Below are 16,087 nucleotides of genomic sequence, written 5' to 3'. Positions count from 1 at the left end.
CTTCCTTTGCAGTAGAGCAAAATCAACCGTTCTGGGAGTTGAGTGCCTTTAATCCAAGATGGAGCAAGATCATACAGAATTTCAGTTTACTGAGTCCCCAGGGATTCACCAGGGAAGGGGCTCAGTTAACAAGTGCTCCTGCAGCCCAGATGTGGGATTGATGCTATGTTACCCCAGTCCACAGGGGTTCTGAATTTCTAAAAGTAGGGAGAGAAAAGATGGAAACATCAAGTAACACCAAGCTTTTCTGGAAACAGAATCAAAGCCCTGAAACATCCTCTCATTTTTGCATTTCACATGTTTGTATAACATTTCTGCATGTGAAATTTTAGGGAAATTAAATAATTTCTGGTTCCAACTTGCTGCTTTTCCTGCAGAGTTGTTTTTTTTTTTTTTAATCCTGAAGCCAAAACATTCCCCTGAATGGAAAGCTCAGTCCTCTCCTGGGTGTAAAATTTATACAGATGTATAAAAGAAGCTTAATTTTACATCAGGACATACTAGAAGCCCTGGTGATGGGCACTTTTAGATATTTATGAAGTACAGAAAGAAAACAAAACCCTTCTTGCAAAATGAAAACTCCTTCCCCACGTAATTCTGAAAACCCTGGCGCTGTGCAGGGATTGACATGTCTCTCAAATTGAAATCACACCACTTGTTCTGTTCAAGAGTGAAGGCATTCCAGCCATGAGCAACCCAAACTGTGCAGCAGAAATCCAAATGTACAGTGCTGGCCAGCTCACCAAGCCATGAGAAGCCACACAGAACAATGGGCAATGCTTTTTCCACAGGCTTTTGGAAAGCTTTCCCAAAGTTTTCCCCAAAGCTTTCCCCAAGCTTTTCAGAGTATTTGAGCCTTTTCTCAATGCACATGCTCAGTGTACATGTAAAAGAGAATTTTCCAGAGGCTGCTAAGCACATCCTCATCCTTCGCCACCTGGCCTTTACAGAGCTCTTTTCCTTGCTCTCAAAGCTGCCACCCAGCCTAGAGCAGTTGTAAGTCAAGGCAAGCACAGTTAGTCAGAGCCCAGCTTTCAGGCAGTGACCAACCCTCTTCAGCCCCTCAGAGGCATCCCTGTCCTCAAAAGCAGTGTCATTGTATAGTTGCTTTGATCCCACTGTCCCGCTGATGTCTTTACCTGCCATTGCAGTAGGACAGGAAGAGAGAACATTTTGGGGACTGAGAACTGGCAAGCTTCGTAAAGCTTGAAAAAAACCCTGTGATCCACACCTTCACCACAAATGCTCTGTTAGTTGACTGATCGACACTGAAGGGGTTAATTCTAGATCAGTAGTTGTATGGACACCTTCAGCACATCAACAGCCACATGCCTCTGGCCATGGAGATGTGCTCTACTATCCCTTTGCTGCTCCTGCTGCTCGGGGGTGAAGGCTCAGGAGTAATGTAGCTGCTGCTGGCCAAGTCACGTTGTAGCAAAACTGCTCTCTACTACATGACACTTCTTTCTGGAGCTCAGAAATATCACCTTATGGAGTAAAGCTATTCCAAGTCCCTCCTTAAGCGACTGTTCGGTTTTGTTGTCCCTTCTTCCTGCCACAGCAGCAGCAGATGGGGTGAGGAAAGCTGTAGCTGCTGTTGCTTGAGAAATGAAGCAAAAGTCGCCTCCTTTGCAAAACTGACCGCATCAGTGGTAGTGGGTAAGGAGGTCTGCATGGACACCTGAGTGTGTGCTACTACAAGCGTGTGGGGACAGGGTGGAGGGGGGGTGGTGAGAGCAGGCTGGTGGGACTGGTCACCATGAAGTGGCTGCACGGAAACTGCCCACATGTTTACACCAGAGATGCCCCATGCACTGGGGACACAGCCCTGTGACTCCCTGGGCGCAGCAGTAGCGCAATGGGCACAGGAGATGTGGCCACAGCGCCTAAAGCGTAAGTTGGAGGAAATCCCCCCAAGTGAAAACAAAGACTTTGTAAGTCACTTCCTCCGAGCTGAACAGAAAGATGTCTGTGTTGATCCAGCTACTCGGCACGGGTCACAAGAAACCAACTCGCGAGCAGCGTAGACCCTGCTTGCTTTCCTCTAGACTGATGCTTAGAAACATGAGATGTATTTCAGCTGAACTTCACGAGCTCTTTTGCTCTCAATGAAGTTTTGCAGACCGACAGTTTCTATAGGTAAAGTTGGGCTAAGGGAAGGTGGTAAAGAAGAGAGCCCGCGTGACGTCTTACTGCAGACCTTGAAGTCTGTTCAACACAGACTCCCGATGGGTGCAAACCCCCCACCTTCAGTTATTGTGGCTGCAGATGAGCGTTTGGGCTTTGGGGTGGCTGGACGCGACCGTGACTCGTGGTTAAGCCCGACGGCAGGTTCTGCAACCCCGGAGGCCACCCGGGCGGGAGCAGAGCCGTGCCGGGGGTTAGAGGGGCAGCCGCAGGGCGCACAGCCGGCGCGGGGGAGGGGAGCACCGTGCCCACCGCCTCCCGCAGCCCAGCTCGCAGTGCTGCGGGTGCTCGCTCTGCACCGCGCTGTGCAATGAGAAAGCGCCGGGTACGCGCATTTTCAAGCAGCCGGTACCAAGCACACGGGTGCACCGCAGTTTTGGGGCGAGCCGGGTCCCTGCTCCGCGCTGTGTAATTTGCCTTTTTCTTTCACTCCACCGGCACGTTTCCGGGCAGCTCCGGCCGGGTCTGTTTGATGCGGGCCACCTCCCTACCTCAGCCTCTCGCCGTCCCGCACCCTCCCGAGCCAAGGGGGCGCCCAGCCCGGCGCTGGCGTGGAGCGGGCTCCGGCGCAGGGGCCGCCCCCGCCGCTTCCTCCGCCGCTGCTCCGCGGGCAGCCGCGCTCGGCGGGGCGGCGGGAGGCGGAGGAGGTGCCGCCGCCTTCCCGGGCCGGAGCGGGGCAGTGCGGTGCTTCCCTCCCTCCTTCCGCCTGCCTCCGCGCCGCCGGCGCCAGGGCTCCTTCTGCGGCGGCGGCCGGGACGCTGGGACGGCCAGGTAAGGCAGAGCCGGGGCCGCCGAGCGGCGGGGCCGTCCCGCAAGGCCATCGCGGGGGCCGGGCTGGGCGCGCCACCAGCCGGGGCCGCCCCGAGCGGGCAGCCCAGCCCGGGCCCCGCAGCAGCGCCGGGCGGCGGCCGTTGTGCCCGGGCAGCGCGGCCCGGCGGCGGCTCGGAGCGCGCTTGGCGGCGGGAGGCGAGCGGTGCCGCGGGAGCGGGGGTGGCCCGGCCTCGACGGCCACGCGTCGCACGGGGCTGTAAGCGGGAGCTGTGACAAAACCCGCGTTTTAAACCTCTGCTGAAATTATTTGCAATTTGTGCAATATGAGGGGTCGTAGCCCAGGCCGCCAAATCCATTTTAAACGTAACAGTTGCTGGGTATTTCCTCATTTGCTTGACTTCTCTGAGGCTTTCCTTATATCCATGTAACTGCTGGGCTTTACTAACACAGTTCCAGCTCTGGCACAGTTAGCCTGGTGTGTGACTTCGGCCACTGCAATAATTCCCCCTGCTTTCCGTCCCGCAGCGTGGTTATCCTTTCTCGGTGGCCAGTGCTGGGGTCCAGCCTGCCTGTGGCTCATGCATTGGGTGGCTGGATTTGCATGGTGCTTTTCCACAGGCTTCCTTTCTGCATCCCTCTAAGTTAGGACTGGTAATTACTTGAACTGTAAACGGAGCTTTTTAGTGTAGTCATGACCATGAGCCCTCTGCTTGGAATGACAGATGCGTACCTTACTGTGACAAACGGTGATCTGAAACAGTATTGTTTTATGAGTCAATTAAATGAGGCTGTAGCTTTTATAGATGGAAAACCTGACTGTAGCAGAAATGCAGACAGAAAGGTGCCTTGCGAGTACTTGCTTCTGGAGCATTTGTTTTCATTTTAGAGTAAATGTTGCTAATGCTTCATCCGACTGTCTTACTGTTGATAGAGCGTGGCTGCAGGGTGAAGCAGCATTGTTTAATTTCTCATCAGCCCCCAGCAACTGGAAGACAGGCTGTTACTTAGAGCTGCTGTATAAATGTTTAGGGTATTTTGGGCCATCAGAATGGCGCTCATACCAAGAGGCTCCTACTTACACTTGAGGGAGCACCCAGAGTGATTTTGGAGGTGCCTCTCTTTCCTTCCAGCACACCAGCTGTGCTGCTTGCATCGCACCACCTGTGCAGAGTTGGCCCTTTAGGTGCCTGGGTCCCACTTCACATGTGCGGCTCCGGTAGGTGGGGAGGCAGCTCCTGGGCAGGATGCTGCTTGTAGCCTTTTGGTGGCTATGGTTTGTAAGGGGGCTAGAGCAGGGAGGAGCCCATTTGCTCTCAGACTCTGACAGTCTTCGTATTTCTTTAGGTTTTATTTTGTGTTTTATTTATTGAGAAACTATATCTTATGGGGAAATAATCACATTTGTGTCTGCATTTAGTCCTCAGTGAAAGGGTTCTTTACACATTCTGCTACATTTCTACATTAATTATGAATATTTTGAACAAAATGATTTCTATGTGAGATTGCCTGCTGAAACCACTGAAAACAGAGCAGTGTGGTTATATTTGGCACCTGGTTACGCACTCCTTTTTTTTAATGCAATAATCTCACGAGTGTGAAAATCAAAACCAAAGATTTGGAGTTCGCAGACTGAAAACATACTGCCAGTTAGACCTCTGTTTGAAGTCACTCTAGTTCTCAGCTGCCAGACCTGATTTTTATTAGCCCCTCAAAATTTATAGGAGTACCATCTTTTTTTTTTTTTTTTCTTTAATGATGATGTAGAATTCTTAAAATCTTTTACATCTTTTAAAACCATTGATTGTGAGGCATGTACAATTATGTCCTAAGTTAAGTTACATTTTAATTCTTAGCTCTGGGCTCAGTATTGTGGATTTGGCATCGCAGTGTATCCAGTAACCTGGCTGACTGCCTACAATGGCTAAAAAGGGAGAAAAATGAATTAGAGCTGATAAAGCAGTATCAGCTCCGTATTATTTCATCTTGCCCTGAAACAACATTGTATACAGAAATTCCGTGATAGTCTGGTATCCTGTAATTAAAATAACTGGGAAGTGGTTGCTTCTACAGAATTGCTTGGAAGCATCAAGAATAGTCTTCCTCTCCACCAAATGTAGGTGCAACCTGTTTTAGATTTAATTCCCTCTGTGTTGTGTTAGCTTATAAACTGGGTACACAAGATAAGCTGCAGAATGGTGTAAGTTTCATACAAATATCTGTATCTCAAATATGCAAAACATTTTCTGTTTCTTGGACAATAGAAGCGTGTGCTTCCGGCTGTCAATGCAAAGATCACGGAAAAAGTGTCTTTAGCCCCTGCTAACCATTGGCCTCTAAGATGTTTTTCTAGTTTTGCTGGTTTTGACTTTTGTCAGTAACCTATTACTTTTTCACTGTTGAACTTGGAACTGTGGTTTAAAAAAAGGCAAGTTTGTGTGTGCCAAAGAATCAGTTGTAGCCATCTACAATGGCTCTCCTGCAGAAATAGGGGAAGAAAATACCAGTATAAAAATCAAAAGACATGGAACTCGGTATAATACTTGAACAGAGTGAAGTATGGAGAAGGAGGCCTGAGGTGGTGGGGTTGTTATATTTCAAGGAACTTACTTTTGAAGGACATCTGTCACATATTTTTAGATTTGTGCTACAGATATTTTTATTTTTAGGTAAATGCATCTGTTTGTACAGATATACCAACACCTTGCCTAAAAAGTGACAGCAGTGGTCAGTCAGTTGTCGCACTGTGGAAGTTAGAGTGATGATGTTCATTAAATGACCTGCTGATACCCATAGCTTCCTCCCTTGTGTGAAACTCAAGGGAAGAACTCTCATTACACCGATTGTGGCATGACAGACCACCTCACTGCAGACATCGGCGCAATTTACCCTAATTCTCCTGGCCAGGGCCTCGTGCTAGCACTAGTCATTAGAGAGGTTACTGGGGCACAACTCTCCAGAAAACAGTGAAATTGCACCTGCCTTTTAACAAATGGTCAGTCAGGTGTCAAGAAACGTATTTTTGTTAACGGAGGGTGTTACTTCTAAAGACAAATCCCCAGTTTGCTCTGCTGGCCCTCAGGCAGAGGAGCATTCTGCTCTCCTGATTCTGGCCTGGTTTTCTAAGTGTGTTTTCTGAAGGAGAAAGCATTAGGAAAGGAAACAGTGTGTAGGTGAGGGAAGCCAGTGTTTGGGTGGACATGTTGTGTCCGTTGTGGCAGAAGAGGAAGTGGGGAGCAGAGCCTTGTGATCGACCGCTGCCCCGTGGCCATTACAGCTCCGGCAGTTCTCAGTCATCCCCTGTCCCGGCTCAGCTGCACGGGCTGTGATTCAGAGTCAGGGAAAATACCATGTGAGGAAAAAAAGCCTTGAAAAACAGATAGACTTCCCTTTACGTGTAGGGAGATGAGTCTCATCATAGGAGATGCTTTGCAGGTGGGGGAGCAGGTTTTTACAATTTGTAGACACAGAGGTAGGATGGGGTAAGGAGAGGCCCATTCCTTGCAAGCACCATGAAGTGGCTGGTGTGTTCAAAGGGGATCATGAACTCTCTGGAAGAGTAGCAGAAGCCTCCTGGGAGTAGGTCAGTCCATCACAGGCAGGGGTTACCTGTCTTAGGAAGAATGACATCACCTAGGAGAAGTCTTTGGTTTTGACAATACACAAACATATAGGAGGAAAATGACATTGCTGAAAAGATGCGTCTTAGTTGAATGACTGTCCTGTATTCTGGGCAGTTCACTAAAGCTCGTGCCTAGCTTGGTGTGGTCCAGGCTTGGTACTGTGGGCAGGAGAGATGGTGCTCAGGAGCCTGCTGCAGAAAGATGAGTCGCTCTGGGGGAGCCTGAGCCTGTCTGTCAGCTGACGTATGTATGAGAGCTGTTTCCCATCTGCTGAGGGCAGCCACAGGACTCAGCTTGTGGTGACAGGAAGGAGAAGTGTTTGGCCACAATTGTAGCTGCAGCCCCTCTTCCAAGGTAAAGCAGCAGGCTGCAAACCGGGCTGCCCCGTTTCAGCTCGTAAGGTAAAAATCCTATGTGACATTAAACAAATGCAGGAAAAAGAAAAAAAAAGTATTTCAGTGTGCTAAGGTGTCTGGGACCTGGGCGAATGCTTTCTTGGCACTCCTGCTTTTCCCCATTCATGTTTCTCTCTTATCAGCGGATGTATGAATGGGTACCACTTTGCCACATGTAGGGTATAACTTCATGTATGCTCAAGTAGGTCACAGCTGAGTTTCCTGTCAGGAGGGGTTTTGTTCAGCCCTGTGCTTATTACAAGCTGCGATCTGATTAAATTGTAAGAATGCTTTAGATCTAGACCTTGTTCCCACTTGAATGTGGGGCAGAAGAAACTGGCTTTGGGTGATATGGGAGGTGGGGTTCTTCCTTCTGAACCAGGGTCTGGGCAGGACACTGGGACCCTGCTTTGCTAGAGAGCATGCTGTCTGTCCCCTGTCGTGTTAGACTGGGACCAATTCCTGACAATTTATGCCTGTTAAACAAAAAAAGGTCCTCCCCGTTTTTTTTTCCTCATCTCCGAAGAATAGCCACATAACTGGCCATCAGACCCAGATGATAAGTACCCTTTAGTTTCAGCTGAACATAGTATCCGTTGTAATTCTGTCCAAGGCAGCCCTGTGCACAAGTCTTCTTGTCAGGTTCCCTCTGCTAGCCTACAGGGTAAGGTGGGCTAACCACAATACATCAAATTCTTTATGTATGCAGGGTTGCTGCTTGTCCTGTGAATTACAGGATGCCCTGTATCATGGGCTCAAGCTCTGTATCCTGGCAGAAAGAATAATTGTGTGGCTTCCCTGCCCTCCCCACCCCCCCCCTCGCAATTAGAAGCATCTCTTCCTAGCTGAAGCTGCAAACTGCAGCCATTCCCCATTGCCACAGTGGAAGGAGGAGAGAGGGGGCCTGCCCCACCTTGGGTTGGGTGACCCAGTTCAAGGGATGTGCTCTTAACGTGTAGAGTTGAGCTGAATGGACTGTTTTTTCTGTCCCGTGGGAGGTCCTCTAAATGGGTAATCTTAAATATACTTTAGGAAGTGAAATTGCTACCTAAACTGTGTCCAGAAAAGATGCTTAAAATAACATTATTTTTTTTAGCATGAAGAAATCTAGCGCTCAGGTGTTGAGTAGGGGGTTCAAAACTGCTGGTGCAACTTCAATTCAGCTTGCTTGTGCATAATTTGTTTAAGATATGTTTAGTTATGTAGCCACATGTGGTTTTCTTTTCCCATCAGGCCACTGTTTCATTCAGACTGTGGCTGGTTGGGCTGTTTCAGTTTTATCGTGGTAGGCTGTGAAGGACCAACTTGTCCTCAGCGCTGAAGGCTGGCACCAGGCTTGTGGCTGAGGGGACTTCTCGTTCATCCTCCGTGGTGCTTGAGTGGACCAGGTTCAGTTGGTGGGAGGAGGCATATTTACAGCTGCAGTTTGTCAGATGAACTGTGAGGGTCTGTTTTACGGCGGGGCAGCCTGGGAGAAGGACACAGTGAAAGGCTGTGGGGTGTGGGGGCAGTGAGGGGTTGGCTGGAGGGCTGTGGTTCTGTCAGGGGCTGCAAGCGGCTCTTCCACCATCGCACCAGCTCTCTTTTCCCACCGAGACACTCTCTCAGACCATGAAGGGGATTACAGCTGTCTGATTAGAAACATGAAGTCATGGGGAAGCAGCAAAATTCCCTTGATTTTGTTAAGTTAGTTTTCTGGATCTCTTAAACTGAAACTAACTCTGAAAGTCAGTGTGAAGCAGGCATTCCCTGTGAAAACCTGAGACCTAGCCATAAAGGACTATCTTATCTTACATTTGCAGTGTCTTATCTTTAGTGCTTGTCATTTTGACCTCAATGAGACTGGATTGTGGCAGCCCAGCTTCTGGTGATGCCCCTTCTGTAATATCCTTATGCCTCACCACAAATAACCAGAGTGGAGTAAGGTACTACCGAGCATTAATGACTGTATTGCATGGTATCTCAGAGAGCGTAAGCTGAATGCTGTTCCTTAACGTGATAAATGTCTTGTGACACCTGACAAGTGCTGTTACTCCCTGTTTGGCTTGCAACGTTTGGAACAACACCCCATCAGCTGAGAACTGACATCAAGGAGAGCAGCCAAGCAGCTTAGCTAAAAATGCTCATTACCTTGCAGGAGTGAGAGGAAGGGGAAAATGCAAGACCTCGGCACTGCCTCAGTTGTGTTTATTTTCAGGTTCAGTGGGAATTTTTTTTCCCTGAATTGTGTTTTGACATGAGTGAAACTACAGTCCTTTGGTGTTGCTTAGGCCGCACTGTATGTGAAGAAGAAATTCTTCAAGGTCACAGCCTGGATTTTCAGTCCTGTATGTGGAGAATTTATTAGTAAGCAACTGAAATGCAAGTAGAAGTTTAATGATTTAACAGAACTCTACAAATGATTTTAGGGTAGAACTCTGTGGGATCTGCTTCAATAACTTCAGGAAAATAGGTCTTGCTCATCCAAGTATCTCTCCAGAAAGTACCCAGCAACGTGGATTCTACTTGAAGAGGTTTTTGGGTTTTAATTTTTAATCCCTATAATAATATACATGTGGTTCAAGCACAGAGCAACACAGAAACTGAAAGGCTTTGTTAGCTGATTAAAGAAAATGAAAACTACTGTAGTACAATCCTTCAAGTAGAATGTCAGCTGGACATGCACGAAGCACGAGAATGTGAAATGTGGTCTGGTAGCGTTACTTCTATGATTTTGCGTGCAATCAAGTGATAATTCTCTCACCAGGAGTTGTGTTGTCCCATCTCAGTGAAGTGAGGGTGTGGTAAGATGGGGAGGGAACTTTGATTTTCATTAATGTGAAATTTTGCTTGTAACCTATCCAACATAACAGGGTAATAGAGTCTGGAATCAGAAGATAAGAATGCTGAGCTTGCCAGCGCCACTGCTTTGGTGTGTGTAGCCCTGAACTGTCAGATGTGGGAGCAGCAGTATGAGATCCTGGGCTTAATGTGTAACGGTCATTCGTTTTGGGTTCAATTTCTTGTACTTGTTTCATAGTGGAGGCAATGTATCCTGGTGAAAACAATGCAGGGGAAACCTGATAAACAGAAACTTGCAGTATTTTCTGTCCCCCACTTGCTGCCTTGGGTTTTTCCTCTTGCACAGAAGGCAGTTCTGATGCATAACTTTAGATTTATCAGCACTGTCTGTATGAGAGAGATTTGGGGCTAGTAGGTGCAAAAAAGCAAGTTATCAAATGTCCTTATAATACTACCTCATAATAAATACTTTGAGGGGAAATATACCCACTAGTCAACACATGAGTTGTGGCCAGTAGGTCATCATCTGAGTCAACTTCACAGCTTTGTCTTCAGCTGAAATTCCCTGGTTTATTATTGAAGTATTTCTTACTGTGTAGCTTCCACATAGTCTAGTGGGTGCTTGTTTCTGTCTCTATTTATATTTTTCTTATTAAAGGCTCTATTAATGAATATGTTTAAACAGAGTGTAGCTTCTGGTATATTTAATTTGAATTAAACAGTTTATACTGGGGGAAAAAAGCTTATGTAAATTTTTAGCATATATTGCTATCATCTTACCACATGGCATATGGTTACGTGAGCTATGTCTTTTGCATGCCTAATTTTGTTAAAAGTGTGATACTGATGTACAGATGTTGGAATTGCACCTGGTGGAGGATACAGGGCATGCAGGAGCCATGCCTAATCTCTTGCTCACAAACCTGTTCAACTCGTGCTCAGATAACCTAACTAGTCAGTGAAACTTCAGTATTACAGCTTGCTGCTAAGATGTTCTTCATAGACCACCTGAAAAGCAACCGAAAGTCTAACTAGAAAGAGGGTAAGTTTTTTATTAAGCTTATTATCTTTTTAGGCAGAGAACAGTTGGTTCTGTGCCTACAGTGGGCTGTTAACAGCTGTTCCTATGGAGTAGGCATAAACTTGGCTCACATCTACTCTATATGAATGACCTAGAAGGATGGATGTTTGATAAAAGATACAAAGATGATTGTGATTGTAGTAATATGGAGAGTAGAGCGTAGTCTTCAGCAACCCACGAAAAAGTAACAGCTTGTCCCTGGGGCTGGTTCAGGGCCATCTCATCTAGTTCTGCTAAGTTGTTGTTACGAAAGAAGAACAACACAGCAGCCATCACTTCTCTATAACCTAACCTAGTGCTTATCTAGAGGTATCTTCTGCAAGCCGTGTACCTAAGAGTCCCCCCAAATTCCTGAAAGCTGACTGCTTTTTTTTTTTGCAAATTTGCCCTGACCTCAGGACTTCCTTGCAGCTCTTCCCAGCCGTATGCTTATTTTAAGATCATGTGGTCCTTAGCTGGAGGGTAGCTAACTTATTAGAGAAGAGTCTCTGAACTGGTTTTCCCACAAGCCATCCCCTTGAGGCTCAGGGATGCATGCACAGCTGTCATCTGTAGATACTAAAGCACCCAGCTGCTTTGATGTTGCAGGTGCTACAAGTGTTTACCCATTTTGGGAAATTATGCCGTTTCTATATAGCTGCAAATGAAGAATATCTTGGAGTGCTGCAGAAGGGGTAAAAGGATTTATACCTGAATTCTGATGACACAGTTCCATCTGACTAAAGAAAACCTGATGATTGAAATAAGAGAAATAATCTTAGAAGACAAACAGCTAAGGAGCTATAGCCTGCTATCAATTTGAGATAGTTTATCTGAAGAAGCAAAAAGTTCCTGTACATTTCTTGTGAATAAAACATAAGTGCAAAAAGCAGGTAAGAGGTTGCTAGGTAAATAGCTTGCTTCCCTAGCAATAAACAGTGAATATATAGTTGATGGTTGCAGGGTGTCTTAAAAGCAAATGCTGTTTTGATTCAGTTCAGTTTTGAGGAACTTCTCCAAATAAACTCATCTTACTAATTGTACTGCTGACTGGCAGATTGTGAGGGTGAACTGCTGCCTTTTTGAGTACTGTGAGGTCATTATACCTGGTCCAACAGGGCTCTGATGGACTACATAGTCTGAGCTTTTGTAACTCAAGGCTGGCTCTTGAAGGTGGGTTTCAAAACCTGTGTATCCATATCACTGAACTTCCTATAGGCATTGAGGAAATTATAGGTGCTGTGTGACCCACTGTGCTTCTACATATGCAAGGATAGCAGGTTGTTTAAGGGTAGCCTGGGACAGAGAGTGGTTGAGATGAAGTCATAATTGATGCCTGCTTTCTACTTAGCATGGGATGTACCTACAGACCACTTCTATATATCTCTTGTAAGACATGGAAGGTGTATTTTTAATTCATAAAGCCTTTATCAAACTTAAAACCAATCCAGTTCATGGCATTCTTTGAAAATTCTTTGTCAACCCAGCAACTAGTGACTTAAGATGTTCATCCTTGAGCTTGTCTGCGTTTTTTTCCGTGGAGTTCAGGTGAGAGAAGCTAGCAATAAGCTGGCTAGGATGACAGGCAGGTGCAGCAGAATCCTCATCCAAATGAGTAGTTCCAGGTTAGCGTTTAGTACAAGTGTAGGGCAGTGCTGGTCCTGCTTTCCTGCCATCAGGGGCCAAGCCAGGGTGTCTATGCCATATAGACGTACCAGTGGCACTTTGCCATGGCAGTCCTTTGGTGCAGAGAACAGCCAGCCTCCTTAGCAGTATTTCGGGTTTGCTTACTGCTGGCAAAGTATGTTCAAGCCAGAAAAGCTTTCCTTCAGCCACTGATTGGGTTTTCTTGGCAGCTTTTAAGATGATCACAAGTAATCATCTAGAAGGCTGGCTGTTGCTTTTGTGTGTTGAAATACTATTGTTGGTTCTAGCTCCAGAATGAATGGCCTTGGGACCAGAGGAGAGGTGGTGCTAGATGTCTTAATAGGTGGCTTATTTCTACCATTCTTCACTTCAGGAGGTATCTCAGCCCAATGGTACAAAACAAGGCTGTGATCGTATTCAGATGAGTGCAAAGTTAGGGTCATTGTATTGGTATCAGTTACTTGGCATGTATGCTGGCAGATCAGAAAGAGTTAACTTCAGTAGCTGGAGAACAAGTAGTTCTCTAACTTCAGTAGTTGGAGAACATGTAGTTGTTTAGGGGAAAAAGTTCATCTTGGAGTGTTTGGAAAGAGAAGTTACTGAGGAAGTATTAGTCATTCCCTGTGTATAAAGCAAGTCATAATTCATAGGTATTACAGTATTTTAGTTAGACCATGTCAAAAGAGCATCTTGAATGCTGAAATTATTTTTGGTATAATACATCACGTGCTCACCTGAGATTGTATAACATTTGGAAAAACAAATTCATATTGTGAAGAAAGTAAATTAAACTGACTCCTCTGGGGTAATTAAAAACCTCAGGCACTGTTGACCTCCTTTCTTTTTTAATTTTTTTTCCCCATAGATTTGATTTGCTTTTCTTAGTCTTGCAGTCTTGTGTACAATAGCAATTGACCTTGTACTTGATGGTGAGCTTTAGGATTCCGAAGCAGAATTGAGTTCAGTCTCTCATTTCACAAAACATTTATTTTTCCAGCCCTCTAAATCTCTGGCTTCCTGGAGAAGTAGGAAAAGATTTTGCAAAACATCGCCCATTTCCTTTGCCAATCTCATCTTTGCCTGTTTCTTTAGTAAGTGGGTGTTACTGTTTCTCCTCCCTTCTTATCGGCAGGGGATTTTAGGAATAAAGCCTAAGACAACAGCTCCACTTTACCAAATCGCTGGTGGGGGACTGGTGGAGTAGCCTTGGTCTATGTAGAAGTGAAGCAGAGACTGTTCTGTGTGAGCCTCTGCTCCTCCAGAGCAGTACCTGGTTAGGGGTTAGCTCTTCCATTTTCCTCTCTAACTTTACATTGAAAATACTGGCTAGAACAATGAGTACCGTTTCCTTTTGAAGGCACATAACACACATAAGGAGAACCAGTATACCACATACCTCCTCCCAGTTCAGACCCTGACCTTCCCTTTCTGTAGTGCTTTATCTTCTACCTCTTCTCTGTCAGCTGAAGGCCAGTTGTGTTTGTGCAAGTAAACCAAACTAATATCCGTCAGCAGACCTTTATGCTGCACAAGCAAATCCCTTTATGCTCTGCCTCATCTGGTCAGCTGCAGTCGAATTCCTCACAGCGTCCTGAAGTCCTGGTGATGGCACCACAGCAGGGTAAGAGCTGCTGTATGATAGCAGACAATTAAGTTTTACACTTTTCACTGCACTTTATGTGGTAGTTAGGAATAAAAATATACCTGAGCAACAAAGTTCAGACCTGGGAAAAATCTTCTGTCTCCCTTCTAAGGGTTAATATCAAATGTCAGTGCATGAAAGTATCAGTTAGGCTTGGATTTGGTCCTTGTCTGAACAGCATCGATTAGGCATCGTGGAAATGACAAGTGCTGTACCAGGCAGCGTGTATAGTTAGCAACAGCATCCTCAGTCAGCTGTTTAAATTCATCACTGAGATAGCACTGCTGCCCTCATTCAAAAATCAGAAATCTACCCTCAAAAAGACATCTTTAAGAAGAAAGTGAAGTTGCTTTTTTTTTTTTTTTAAATTGCCTTCTTTAATTTTAATCTTCCTTTAATTGAATCAAATGTATGATAATTAAATATAGTGTATTTTCTCACACGTGATTTTGCTGGCTGTTGCAGGAGGTTTTGTCAGAAGGCCCAGCTAGGGCTAAGTTCATCTTCTTTTAAGAGTTTGGTGTGCCTGTGTGCTAAGGCCACCAAACACAGAAAGCTCGTGCCTGGGAGCTGTGCGAATGCAGTAGACCCTGCTGCCAGGGTATTTCATTTGGCAGACTGCCTATGGCTTCTGCTGAGCCCGAACCCACAGGTCCTCAGAAAAGATCACTTCTGCTTGTGGATTTGAGATTGGGTTTCTTCTGTGGGAAGCACTGTTTGATTGTGGTAGGCTGCCTTGAAAGCTTTTCATAGTCTACAGCAAAAATAATGTGGTAAGTCTGGGTTCTGGAGTGGAAGTTAACAATAGCAGTTAATGCTAGCAGCATTATTATGGAAATAATATCAGCCATTAATTGCTGTATGTGGGTTGAGCAGAGGGTGATGCAGAGCCATATTATAGATGTGGTTACAGACCAATCTAATATTCTTTAGTCTAAAAAAACTAGTCTGGTAGATTATTTGAGATCCTTTTACTGTTAAAAGTTTTCTGTGTGTGGTTTTATATACATTTTTAATTAACTTTCCCATTAATATGACAAATTACAACTACTGTCTATTTATACATATAAAGACCTCTTCCACCCAAAACATAAATCATCAGCTTTCCATGTCACGTTATTACTCTGTGTGAGAAAAAGTGGGTGGATGAAGGTAGGGGTTAAACTTTAATCTATAGAGATGATGGTGAAGAACAACGAAGACTTTTCACAAGCGTTGAACAAGCAGCAAAAACACAGGCTTGGAGATGTTACAGCTGTACCAATGTCACTTTGCAGGCAATAAATACAGTAGGGGAACAAGTTCATGTTTAGAAAGATTTGCAACTCTTGGGCAGTGGGTTTTGTGTCTCTTCAGTACAGAAATGAAGATGACTTTTTAGTCTTCAATGAAATTGTGAGATGAACTCATAATACCTTTTGACTAACAAAACAAACGTGGGAAGTTGGGGATAGCACACAAAGCAAGAGCTGAGTTATCTTCTTTATCACCAATACAGTTTCTCGAGACAATACTGTTTCTTAAGACACGTTGAAAAGCTTTTTCTCTCTAGAAAGGATGGCTGAGTGTGCAGAAGATCAGTAGAAAACTTTTGGATTTTGCTACTTTAACTGATGTTTCAGAGTCTTTTTTTTTTTTTTTGGTGTGTGTGTGTGCCTTGTCTTCCTGTGTCCCAAACTAGGTTTCAGCTTTATTTTCTTCCAGCAAAGTACATTACAAATGCTAAGAGGTTTTTGAGCCAAATCAACCGAAGGGCAAAATAGTCAGTGCAAGTTTATAGGTATTGCAGAGCTTTTGTGTGGAAGAAATAAGAAAAGCTACAAATACTTAGTTCTAGAGGAATGAATAAAAATATAAAAATTTGTTGAGGTAAGTGAAAATTGATAGGCCATCCTTTGTATGGTACCCCACAGTGTTGCTAACTCAAAGTTAGCAGTAAGCAATTTAAATAATAATAAAAAATATTGACATATCCATGTCTACA

General features: G+C 45.2%; 1 protein-coding gene across 2 annotated transcripts in view; it reads left to right on the top strand.

The window, feature by feature from the left end:
- Positions 1 to 2,801: 2,801 nt before the first annotated feature.
- Positions 2,802 to 16,087, top strand: part of TEC (tec protein tyrosine kinase) — a 52,815-nt gene continuing 39,529 nt past the window's right edge. The window contains exon 1 of one of the 2 annotated variants that reach the window (XM_040595162.1): positions 2,802 to 2,958. The gene's annotated coding sequence lies outside the window, so the exon portion shown is untranslated. Of the gene's footprint in view, positions 2,959 to 13,931; positions 14,083 to 16,087 lie in introns of those variants that run through there. The other variant, XM_040595166.1, reaches the window with a different exon arrangement.

The sequence above is a fragment of the Falco naumanni genome, chromosome 1 (assembly GCF_017639655.2).
Source record: "Falco naumanni isolate bFalNau1 chromosome 1, bFalNau1.pat, whole genome shotgun sequence".
NCBI lineage: Eukaryota > Metazoa > Chordata > Aves > Falconiformes > Falconidae > Falco > Falco naumanni.
This window is presented reverse-complemented; position numbering and strand designations above follow the sequence as displayed.